Consider the following 13,126-nt stretch of genomic DNA (forward strand, 5'->3'; position numbering starts at 1 on the left):
GAGCTGTAGAATTGTTTGTGAAATTTAATTTCTGTGACACAGAGTTTGTGCCAGTTTAACACAGACCAATGCCTTTCAAAGGTAAAAGGGATGGAGGCTGATGTTTTAAAAGGTCTTTCACGGTGTAGTTTAGACTTCAAAGATGTTCTGGAAAGATTCATTCACCTAATTTAACCACTTCCTAAGATATCAAAGACCTCCTCATCTATAATTTTACCATAATTCAAGACTCATTTAGAGTTGTACCATAATTCAAGTAGAATAGGGTAAGACACCCAGTAGTAAGAGAATGCCAAACCTCAGAAAAATATTTTTGGGCAGCAGGAGCCATCTTAAGGTTTGCTTGGCTACTTGAGTCGAAAATCAAGACTGCTTTGTGAGCTAGAGAAGCTTCTCATTGCTGACGAAGTCGGACCATCGTAGGTCCTCAATCCTCCTCAGGCTCTTTGCATAAAATACGTCGATTTTCTTGAAGGTTGTAGCTGATTCTTGCCATGTATCAACTCCGTAAAGCATCACAGAGCCGGCTAGAGCGTTGAAGACATGCAGTTTCGCTGTACGACTGATGTTTGATTATGGCCAGAGATGACAGTTCAGTCTGCCCATAACAGAAGACGCATTAGATAACCTCGCTTGCAGTTTGGGGAGAAGCAAGCCATTTGAAGAAATTGTGGAGTCCAGGTGGGTGAAGTTTTGAACAACTTTGATGCCGGTGGTGCTGTCCATTCTAACTGGAGAGTTAACAGTAGAAGAAAACGGGTCTATATCCATAATTTAGTTTTGTTACGGTTTATATAGTCATTTTTTGGCAGCCTCTTCCTAAAGCCCCTGCTGATTCTAGGTGGGAGTCAAAGGTGAAGCTAAGCCTGTATACCTCCATGGCGGTGATGGTAGTTACAGGCAATGAGGCTCGATCTTCCGTCCCTGGGCAGCAGAGGAAATCCGGCAGCGCACCTCAAAGCGGTGGAAGGGTGTAAACACCACTGAGCTCCACGCCGAGCGATTTGGTGGCCAACGCGCTCCGGGTGACCCGCAAGACTGGGGACCTTGCGGTCAACTCTATTCCCAAGAAACATTGATGGATCTGAGACCTAGAAGAAAAGTTGTAACAACTACGGCGTCCCCGGCAAGCGACGCGGCCCCCGTATCGGCGCGGGTGTCGAGAAGTAAACTAGCCAACCATACTACGGCGTTCCCGGCAAGCGACGCGACTTTGAATATGGCGGCGAAGTCGAAAAATCCTTTCAACGCCATAAATCTAGGAAAACCTACTACAGTTATTAAACAGGCAAAATCCAGAATAAATGTTGGATGCTGGAATGTAAGATCCGCTAAACAAGAAGCCACACAAGCTTTTCTTGTCCATGAGATGGAGAAGTACAACATAGACATACTTTGCATATCCGAGACCAGAATCTCCGGTTCTGGCTCTATAGTTATAACGGCTCCGGAAACACTATCAGTTCCACTTTTTCTATTACGGAATAGAAGATAATTCAGAACTCCACAGAGTTGGTTTCATCATGAACCAAAGAACCAGAAACGCTCTCCTAGAATGGGAACCAGTCTCCTGAAGACTTGCTAGAATCAGACTAAAAGGAAACCCTGCAAATGTGTCGATAATTTCTACCTTTGCTTCCACCCGTGACGCTACTGAAACGACCAAGGATGATTTCTACGATGAACTGCAGCAGTTGTCTTCTTCTATAGCCGCACGTGATTACTTGATTGTTGCTGGAGACTTCAACGCAAAAGTTGGTCCATCTGACCAGACCACAAGACAAATCCTGGGAAAATTTGGACAGGGTCACAGATGCGAGAATGGCCAGAGGTTGGTAAACTATGCCTTGATGAACCACCTTGTTATCACCAATACCATATTTCAACACAAACCTAGCCACCTCTTAACTTGGCATTCAAATGACGGTGTCACTAAGGCCCAAATTGACTTCATTCTCGTACGCCAGCGTTGGAGAAGCTCCGTGCAGGACTCTCGCTCTTACGACGGCGCGGACACGGGCTCACAGTCTGGATCTGACCACAGGCTCGTCGTAGCAAAAATTTTGCTACGTCTTGCAATTCGAAGAAAAAACAAGTTCAAGGTCGGCTTCGATATCGGTAAACTTCAAGACAAAGAAGTGTGGCAGGCCCTCAACTTGGAACTAACTAACCGGTTTGACGCCCTCAGCTCTGATGAAAACCTAACCCCCGATAAGAGATGGGAGACATTTAAAACCGTGATGACAGAGACTGCCGATGAGATCCTAGGCCGAGCAAAAATTAAACGACAACACTGGATAACCGCTAGAACCCTGTCAATAGTCGGTGAGCGAAGACACAAAGATGGGAGGCCTTAAAGAAAAACAAAGGAGTTACGCAGACAGGTAAAACGCTCTGTTCGGCTGGACTGCCGCCAAATGTGGGAAGATGCTGCCGAGTCATTAGAGAAAGCAGCACGCTTACATGACACCCGCAAGCTTTACCAGATCCTGAAGGAATCCGTTGGTAAGAAACCTGCTGTCTCAAAAATAATCAAAAACAGATCAGGAAAAATCATTAGTTGTCAGAAGGAACGTTCAGAAAGATGGAAGGATCACTTTCAGCTCCTCCTGAACCCATCCCCTTCATCTTCTCATGATGCCTTCCCACCTTCCGTCTCTAAAGAGCCTTACGATATCGAGCTGGATACACCGACCAGAGCCGAAATACTAAAAGCGATCAAAACCCTAAAAAACCACAAAGCCCCATGTGAAGACGGCCTCCCCCCGGAACTATACAAACAATGCCCTGAGGTCACTGCTGAACAGCTCCATGGCATTCTCGAAGAAGTGTGGAGGACCAACACTTTTCCAAAAGATTGGAAGACATCAGTCATCCTCCCTTTCTATAAGAAAGGAGACAAAACCGAATGCAAAAATTACCGCGGAATAAGTCTCATAGACAGTGCCGTCAAAATATTCGGGATCATATTCTTGAACCGCTTCAAAGGGGCAAGGGAGGAAAGAACTCGAGGAAATCAAGCCGGCTTTCGACCAGGTAGAGGTTGTACTGATAATATCTTCGCCTTTCGCCTCATTATCCAGCAGTTTGAAAGGTACAACCTACCCCTGATCTTGATGTTCCTGGACTTCATTGCCGCCTTCGACTCTGTCACTCGCCAGAGACTTTGGAAGATCCTAGAGAATGACGGAATGCCGCTGAAGTTTTTTGAACTGATGAAGGCATACTATGACGCTTCAGTGAGCCGAGTTAGAATCTATGGCGAAGAAACCGAAGAATTTCTGGTTGAGTTCGGAGTAAAACAAGGATGTGTCCTCTCTCCGACTCTGTTCAATTATTGCATCGATTGGGTGCTTGAAAATGCTCTATCGTCTTATCCAGGAGCGCAGGTTGGAAAGAATCTCTCACTGACTGACCTCGATTATGCGGATGATGTTGGCCTTCTGTCAGACCCTGTAGAAGCCCAAAACATGCTTAACAGCGTTGTGGCCTGGGCAGACCTGATCGGCTTGAAAGTCAGCACAGAGAAAACGAAATTCATGGCTATTAACCACAACACAGGACCATTCCCACTAACTGTCAACCAAGTTCAGCTGGAAAAAGTCAACCGTTTCACCTACCTAGGCTCCCAGCTTTGTACTGACGTATCTTCCGACCCTTATATCCAACAGAGAAAACAGAAAACGCAGACAGTCTTTGCCTCCCTTCGGAAACCCTTATGGAATCGCCGTGAAATCAGTGTCCAAACGAAAGTTCGAATTTACATGGCACTAGTCCGCACCGTTCTCCTTTACGGGTGCGAAACATGGTCGGCAAAACTACAACAAGAGAATACACTTAAGGTGTTTGAGCATACTTGTCTACGAAGAATTCTCAGAGTACAGCTACGTGACCGTATCTCCAACGTGAATATACGTCGAATGTGCAATATTCAGAGAGATGTTGTGCTCACTATTAAAGAACGCCGTTTGAAATGGTTGGGCCATGTATTACGGAAACTGCCAGAGTACCTGCATTACCAAATACTTCTAGTTGAGTCTATTAGCTACTGGAAGAAACGCCAAGGAGGACAGAGGAAGAACTGATGGAACCTGGCCAAGTCAGACCTTGAACCAATTGGGGGTTTCAGAAAATTCGGTCACAGATTGTCAACACAGTGGCTCGCCTTTGCAGAGCAGCTGGCACAAGATCGATCAACATGGTCCAAGAAGGTCTCTAAGATCATCGATGCCGGGCGAGGTGGAAACGCCTGATTCCCGCCACAAGTACAAAGTACAAGTAAGTAAGCCTCTTCTGTAAGGTTTCGGAGCTCTTCCAGTAGCTGCTCCAAGGAGTCCTTCAGAATGGCAAGTAATCGGCAAAATCAACATCTGTGATGGCACGATCTCCGAATTTCAGCCCAAAACTGAGACGTGAAGTGGTTTTTGCCATAATGTAATCTACGATGACATTGAAGAGCTCTGGGGCCACTGCACGTCCTTGGTGCATCCCTGTCGTGGTTTGAATGAACGGATTGCACCAGTCATTTACTTGCACAATCCCATGGTGCAGCGTTATAAGAACTCTGCAATAGTTCTCGGGTAGGCCAGTCAACTCTAGAATCCGCCAAAGAGCTTCTCGATCGACTGGGTCAAATGCAGCGTGGAAGTCAACGAAGGCAATAAAAGATTTCTGTTGGAACTTTGTGGTCTTTTCTACTATTCGTCAAATCGTGAAAATCTGCTCGATAATGAGTGGTCCGACATAAAACCCTCATGCTCCGGTAGCTGGATTTTTCGAATGATATTCCGACATCAATCCAGCAGGACAATCGAAAACAGTTTGCCAGAGACTGACAGTAGGGTTATTCTCCAGTAGTTGGAGCAATTGCTCCTTGAGCCTTTCCTCTTCCATAAGGGGATGATGAAACCTTTCTACCAATCCTTGGGAATTGTCTTTGTTCTCCAGATTGTAGAAAACAGGTTGTGGAGAAACAGGAATATTGTAGGAACTCCCTATTTTAGCAGCTCTTAGCTTAAGCCGCCGATACCAGTATCCTTATTATTTTTCAGCCTTTTTACTGCATATCCGAGTTCTGAGGGGCTAATAAGAAAGTGTGGTGATTAGCAAGGCATTAGCCTGGTCTCCGTAGGTAGCAAATTACTTAGTAATATCATTCTTTTTAGACTAAGAGACGCTGTAGACAAAGTGATAAGAAAAGAATAGTATGGTTTTAGAAAGGGTAAATGATGTGTCGACCAAATTTTCACTATTAGGTCGTAGTATTACTAGTAAAGATAATAAATGTAGTGAAGATGTTAGAGTAGAATATTCAGGACTCAGGGTGTTTCTTCAAAGTTGAAACAATTATAAAAGAACAAGAGCCTACACTGACGTGATAAAATATGGCTCTGAAGTATAACTGCTCCAAAAAGGGGATGAGGATTTTCTTCAGAGAAATTGCCTATGGATTGTTCTGAGAAACTGGTTGACTGACCGTATCTCAAACAGTAGCTTGTGCAAAGAATGTGGTTAAATCTCGTTTTCTAGGGCTATAATGAAAAAAAGATTGAAATGGCTTTGGCACGTTCTACAGATGAACGATGACATATTCTGAAGATTGTAATTTTTCTTCAACCACCAAGGGCGAAACGGAAAGCATGTTGTCCGTGGTTGTGATGAAAGAATATCATTAAAAAATATTTTATGGAAACGGGAGTTTCCTGGGAAGGCAGCAAAAATAAAAAACTAAGTCTGCAAAACGAGATTAGAATTTTGGAAAATACACTGATGGAAATGGTCAATCCTGTTTTGAAACATGGGTGCTACGAAAAGTGGATGAAGATTTGCTAGATAATTTCCAAGGAAATTGCCGATGGATTGTTTTGGGTAACTGGATGACTGACTGTTTTTCAAACAGTAGGCTGTGCAAAAAGTGCGGTCCAATCCCGCTTTCTACGTCAATAACGAAAGAAAGGTTGAAATGGCCTTGGCACGTTCTAAAAATCAAGGATGAAGGTTTGCTGAAGTTTGTCCATTTTGGCCAACCGTCAAGGGCAAAACAAAAAGCATGTCAGCCGTGGTTGGGATGGAAAAATGTCATAAAGAAAGATTTAAGGGAAATAAGAACATCCTGAGAGTGTCTAAAGAGGGAGGCATTGACTAGATTAAGATGGAGGAACATGTGAAGCTGTGTTGGCCTCAGGCGGCTTGGTGCTGTTGGGACTTGTTAGTAGTATTGGTAGTTAGTTGCAATTTCTGGCTCAACAAATTTTTCAATTCAGAATAACGGATACACTCAGTATAAATATTTAAACTTACAGTAAAATGGAAAAATATGACGGATCACACAGAATCCCCGTTTTTGAGTGAAGTCGCATCAGTGGGAACTCAGTTGTTATCTTAGACTCAAATATACAGAGGGATGTCACAGATTTACTTAAGAAAGTAGAAGCAAGTTAAAACGAAGAGTGTCTTGTGATATGTTGTTTAAAATCTTCTTGAAAACTGGTTATCAAATAAATATGTCTCTTTCGAAACCCCCGCAAAAAAGTGCATGATACAAAGTTTTAAGTACCCTATCTTCGAATGCTAAAAAAAGGTTCGGCTTCTGGGTGCGATTTGGCGATAAATGATGACCTTACCGGGTGCTAAAAGCCTGAGAAGCAAACAGAAACACCAAATTGATTGGTACCAAGAAATTGTCTCAGTTGGACGCCTGTATTGCATACATTTTGTGTGTGGTCGAAACAAACGTCTCCATGAAAAGCTAGCTGAAATCTAACAATAGGATCGTAATTTTACAGATGTCTCTATCGTTAGAAATTACAAATTTATTTAATTGACAGCGCGGAAAGAAACGACTTTTATGACTCACTTAATATGTGTTTTAATCTCAGGTTTAATCTCCAGGAATTTATTTCAGTGTATGTTTATCCAGGAATTACTAACATTAAGATTTATTCATGAAAAGATCAAAGGTTTTTGTTTTCACTTCTTTGCAGATGAATGCTATTCTAGGTCTAGCCTATCCTTCTGTTTTGAACTAGGCCTAGCATATTTATTATTTTTGGGAACTGAGCTATAGCCTATGTGGTATGGTTTAGTAGGCCTATTTCCTGGAAAGAACCATAACATAGACCCAATAGAGATTTTTAAGTGATTTGGGTCCAAGATAATGAGCTTGCTGCTTGGCTCCTATTTATTTAATCTAGGGATAAAAACTCAATAGCCTATGGCTTAGAAATCTACTGAAGGCAACGTTATCTAATGTTAAAATTCAAGTTTAATGACTTCTTGCTAGCCTATCTCAGAAGGGGGTTAGGTTAGGAAAACAAAACTTTCAGGGATAGGTCTACAGGCTAAAGTATATCCCAGGAAGGTATTTTAAAGTACCTACCTCCACTCCTTCTTCCTCTAGAGGGCCCTGAAATTTGTCTACATGACACTTAGGCTATTGAAATTTTGACAAAATGACATTTTGCCTTAATTTTCAGTTACCAGTTGCTTTTTCTCTGTCTTTAGTTCTGAAAATGCAATTTCTGTTATTTGAGTAGAATTCTGAGCCATATCAATGTTTCTTTTTCAAAATTTAGGAAATGTATTTGCACATCTTTAAAACCTTATAAATTGGGATTGAACAAAGTTGTGAAGCTGAAAACAATTCTGTTGCACTTCATTCAAGCAGAAGATCTATTTTGCAAGGTTTCACTTTTATAACACACATTTTTAAAGGTCATCAACGGTCAGGATCCTCTAAAGGGAGAGAGAGTAGAGATAGGTACTTCAAAATACCTTCACAGGACATACTTTAGCCTGTAGACTCATCCCTGAAAGTTTCATTTTCCTAACCTAAACCCTTTCTGAGATAGCAAGAAGTCACTTAACTAGAATTTTACCTTACCTAATTTACAAAAGCTAGTGTGCAAATTTAGTGTGTAGGCTATATGAAATAGCCTATTCTGAATTGACAGAGATAAGGTCAACAATGGTTGCTTTTGATTCATTTTTGTAGTCTCTTTCAAAATAGTTATAAATTTATTTCCCAATTAACCCCCTTGACAGTCCAATTTATAGCCCTAGGAACAGGCTTATTTAAAACTTAATTTGGACTTCCCTGGCTATAAGGTCAAGGAATTGTTCAAGAGCTTGTCCTTATCTGGGCATTCATTGCTATCAATCTAGCTAGATAAGGTAGAGTTGAACCTCCTGTAGAAATCTTGCATGTGGTTTTCTAGGTCATGATCTGACATCCCAGTTTAGCCCCAATCAGCATTAATAAGGTCTTGACCAACTCATTTCTTGAAGGCTTTTTGGGTTTAAGGTTGGACAATAGCCTTTTATTGCCTATTCTAGAGTAAGATTGAACAGAGAACAGACTGAGAAGTAGTGGTACACTTGTTGGTAAAAGTATATCAGTTCATATGACTGAGTTACCAATATAGTGACCATACCCCTCAATGCCTTTTTTATGCTCTTTACTAATATAATAATCGCTTCTACTATAAATTCAAATTTAAGCACTTTTTAACATAACCTAAACTAACCTTATTATATATAATTTTAGTACTGAGAAAATGTAGCATTATTTCTTTGAAAACAATGGAAAAAGATGGCACTGAGAAAACATAGTCTTATTTTGCAAAAATTTGACAAATAAGTCAGACTTTAATTGAAAATTCCTCATTTTTAAGAGCTTGAAAAGTGCTTAAATTTGAATTTGCAGTAGAAGCAATTATTATATTTGTATAGAACATAAAAAAAGGCATTGAGTGGTATGTCAATAATATTAACTGTCATACATTTACCCAAATTTGAACAGACTGAGAAGTAGTGGTGTTCTTGTTGATAACTTATATCAGTTCATATGACTGAGTTACCAATATAGTGAACCAGTGCTGGAACAAGTACTCCAAATTTTTACTTAAGTATTAAGTACTCATTATTTTTTTACTTAAATATCAAGTAATATGTACTTTCCAAACTCTTACTTAAGTATCAAGTACTTGCCAAAATTGTACTTAAGTATTACTTCAAGTATTTATTCTATGTATGCACATTCTATATATATATATATATATATATATATATATATATATATATATATATATATATATATATATATATATATATCTGATACCAAGCCCATGCTACCTTTTTTTTAAAGCCATTCTGAAGGCTTCTTAGCCCCTTCCCCTGCCTATAAAATGTCGCCTGTCATTCCTCTCTTGGAGATCTTAATCAAGAACCAGAATTTCTGCTTTATCATTTTTAACTGTTTTCCTTGTTTGGCTGGTATACACCCAACAAAGTCTAAAAAATAATCTGAACCAATTTTCAACACAATGGCTTGAAAGAAAAAGACTATCAAAACAATTAAGTGCAGTCAAAAAACTCCTGATTGGATCAGACAGATCACATGATAGAAATAACACAGTGCATGTAGACTTGAACTTCCGGTGATTAGTGTTTTGTCAAATCTGGCATGTTTGGAAAAATACAGGGTTATTCTGAAACATGTGGGAATGATGGAAAAAATATTGAAAATATTTTTTTCCCTTGTTTGGCTGGTACACACCCAACAAAGTAAAAAAAAAATCTGAACCAATTTTCAACACAACGGCTTGAAAGGAAAAGACTGTCAAAACAATTAAGTGCAGTCATAAAACTCCTCATTGGATTGGACAGATCACATGACAGGGTTAACACAATGTACATAAAGTTGAACTTCTGGCAATTAGTGTTCAGTCAAATCTGGCACATTTAAGAAAAATACAGGGTTATTCTGAGACATGTCAGAATGCCAGAACAAATATTGAAAATAGAAAAATAAACTTTGGATTGGCTTTAAAACAGATAAAAGGTAATAAAGTAGTTCACTTTCTTATTCAATAAGTAAAAACCTTAGCAACAAAAAACTCAAACTCAAAAGTAAGGAGTCAAGTGAGTCAGTTGCAGACTTTTTTAATATAAGAAATCAAAGGTCAATAAAAAGGAGTAGCAAAAATCTACATTTTTGGCAGCTAGCTGGAGGTTGCTGGCTGTCAGCTTGCTGAAAGAAAAGAAGAGTATGAAAATGAAGTCTTGATTCACACTTTGATGACATGTCTCACCCTTGGCACCTTTACAAGGAAACTGCTTCAAGTTTTCAAGTAAAATTTCAGATGCGCTATGAAAATGTATGGCATCTATATCCTTTGGCTGGTTTTCACTCAAGCAAGCCGCATACTGTGTAGTCAATTCAGATGGTCGGTAAAACTGCATACAAACATATATTATAAAATCATGGGTCTGCAGCAAGCCTGCTGATCCAGACGCATTCCTTACAGCTGGTCAAACTGCAGAATGAGTGAATGAATGAATGAACTTTATTACCTGTGAAAGTATAAAAAAAACATAAAGTACAGAATATTATAAATAAACAAAAACAATAAACAGCAAGAAAAAAAATATCAAAGTAACAAAAGACAACATGGACTAATTAACCAGTATCAATATGGGAAAAAGGCTGCAGAGGGTTTAAAAGTGAATAAAGTTGATGGTCTTTTTACATAAATCATCACTGGATGACCAAATCCGAGAAGGCATATCTATTAAACCAAATTGAGCAATTATTTTTCTGTTTTGGTGCCATCTAGGAAGCCGGAGGAGGAATTTACAATATCTGAAATAAGCCGCACATAGAGTATGGCAATCTTTCTTATGAAACAGATGAGCCATGCCTGATAAAAACAAAAGCACAGGGGCGCAATAAGCATTATAAATCATGCTCAAATTGTTGCGATTGTAACAGCTTTTGTTTGGGGATATTTTTCCGTAAGCAATACGTAGGTTTTTCACGGCTTGATTCACTAGGGATGAACAGGTAGTGGAAAGTGTTGGACCAAAACACAGACCAAGCCAACTAACTAAAGAAGAACACGGCAGAACTGCAGTCTCAGCAACAAATGGAGCGACTGCATAAGGGGTATCAAAACAAATAAAATTGCATTTAGACGCATTAACTGACAGTCCAATCTTAAATAGTACATTGGTTAATATAGTAAAATTGGAAAAATCCACAGCAAGTCCAGGCAACAAGAAGAACGTTGTCTGCATATGCAACAGAAGACAAACCAATATTACCACAAGAAACAGAACTATTAAGGGGACGCAGGCACAATGCAAGCACACATTTAAATATACAAGCAGACAATACGGTAGAACTTACAACCTATTTATTTCTAGCAGCAGTTTTCACACCATGAAGTGGCAAAAACCATGAGACTAAGTCGAAAATCTTCTGAGAAAAAAGGTGTAAAACAAGAGCTAAGAGCTCATATGGCACATGTGACAAGGTTGGAAGAGCCAAGATCTCATATGCCATGAACTCTAGCAAAATTATAAAAATCAATAGATTAATTCAAAAGAAAAATCAGAGGCTTAATTCCGGTTGGGATTTAAAATAATAGCTCTGAGACACAAGGTCCTTTTAAATATCAAAATTCATTAAGATTTGATCACCCAGTTGCAAGTTAAAAATACCTCATTTTTCTAATTTTTCCTCTCCCTTCCGCCCCCCTCCCACCAGAGGGTCAAATCAGGGAAAACAACTTTATCAAGTCAATTTGTGCAGGTCACTGACACGTCTGCCAATTTTCATTGTCCTAGCACGTCCAGAAGTACCAAACTTGCCAAAGCACTGGACATCCCTAACTCCCCCAAAGAGAGTGGATCCAGTCCGGTTTCGTCAATCACATATCTACAACATTTGCTTATTCTACCCACCAAGTTTCATCCCAATCTCTCCACTCTAAGTGTTTTCCAAGATTTCTGGTTTCCCCCTCCAACTCTCCCCCAATGTCACTAGAACTGGTTGGGGTTTAAAATAAGAGCTCTGAGACATGAGTTCCTTCTAAATATCAAATTCAAAAATACCTCACGTACAGTCATCCACTCTTAAGTTAAATATACCTCAATTTTTGTAATTTTTCCGAACTAACACCCCCTCCAACTCCCTCAAAGACAGCGAATCCTTTTCAGTTAGGTCAATCATGTATCTAGGACTTTTGCTTATTCTTCCTACCAAGTTTCATCCTGATCTCTCCACTCTAAACGTTTTCCAAGAGTTCCGGTCCCCCCCAATGACACTGGATCCGGCCGGGATTTAAAACATGTTTTCTGAGTTACGAGGTCCTTCTAAATATGAAATTTCATCCAATGAAATTAAAAATCCAATAACTCCTGTTGTAAGTTAAAAATACCTAATTTTTTCTAATTTTTCAGAATTAACCCTCCCCCAACTCCCCAAACGAGACTGAATCCGTTCTGGTTATGTCAATCACGTATCTAGGACTTGTGCTTATGTTTCCCTCTAAGTTTCATCCCAATCTCTCCACTCTAAGCATTTTCTAAGGTTTTAGGTTTCCCCCTCTAACTCCCCCCAATGTCACTTGATCCTGTTGGAATTAAGATAAGAGCTCTGAGACATGATATCCTTCTAAATATCAAATTTAATTAAGATCCAATCACCTGTTCATAAGTTAAAAATACCTAATTTTTCTAATTTTCTGAATTAACCGTTCCCCCACTCCCCCCCATATGGTCAAATCGGGGAAACAACTATTTCAAATTTAACTGGTCTGGTCCCTAATACGCCTGCCACATTTCATTGTCCTTGCTTATCTGGTAGTGCCTAAAATAGCAAAACCAGGACTAACAGACCATCAGAATCTGCAATCACTATGTGTCACTTGGTAAATACCAAGTGCCATACAAAGTAATTTTTCTCAGGGGATGGAATATTTGGTTGAAGGTTGGCTTCAGTATGGCTTATTTTGGAAAAAGGTTATTTCCAGGCTTTGGGCAAGCCATGGGTGGAAGTAGTTATAGGCCCTATTAAATTGAAGGAAAACTTGACTTTCTTAAAACTTGAAACCCCCTCCTCCTCCCCTATTTGAGATAGGGTTTGTGATTCCAGAGCTAGATATGAGCCCTGATCCTAGTCATCTTTGGTCTAGCTTTCATTTGGATCCGTTGCTCTATTTGCAAGTTATACTGAATTAAACAAAAAGCTTGACTTTTCAGCACTTAAAACCTGCTCCCCCTTGTTCTATTTGAGACAGGGCTTTCATCTCAAAACTTGATGCTTGTCATGGTCTTAGGCATC

General features: G+C 39.8%; 1 protein-coding gene across 3 annotated transcripts in view; it reads left to right on the plus strand.

Annotated features, from left to right (window-relative positions):
* Positions 1-6,811: 6,811 nt before the first annotated feature.
* The window catches only part of LOC136032943 (uncharacterized), a 75,121-nt gene continuing 68,806 nt past the window's right edge, over positions 6,812-13,126 (plus strand). Inside the window, exon 1 of one of the 3 annotated variants that reach the window (XR_010618828.1) lies at positions 6,812-6,878. The gene's annotated coding sequence lies outside the window, so the exon portion shown is untranslated. Of the gene's footprint in view, positions 6,960-13,126 lie in introns of all 3 variants that reach the window. The other 2 variants (XR_010618820.1, XR_010618823.1) reach the window with 2 other exon arrangements.

Source organism: Artemia franciscana, chromosome 11 (genome assembly GCF_032884065.1).
Source record: "Artemia franciscana chromosome 11, ASM3288406v1, whole genome shotgun sequence".
NCBI classification, from domain to species: domain Eukaryota; kingdom Metazoa; phylum Arthropoda; class Branchiopoda; order Anostraca; family Artemiidae; genus Artemia; species Artemia franciscana.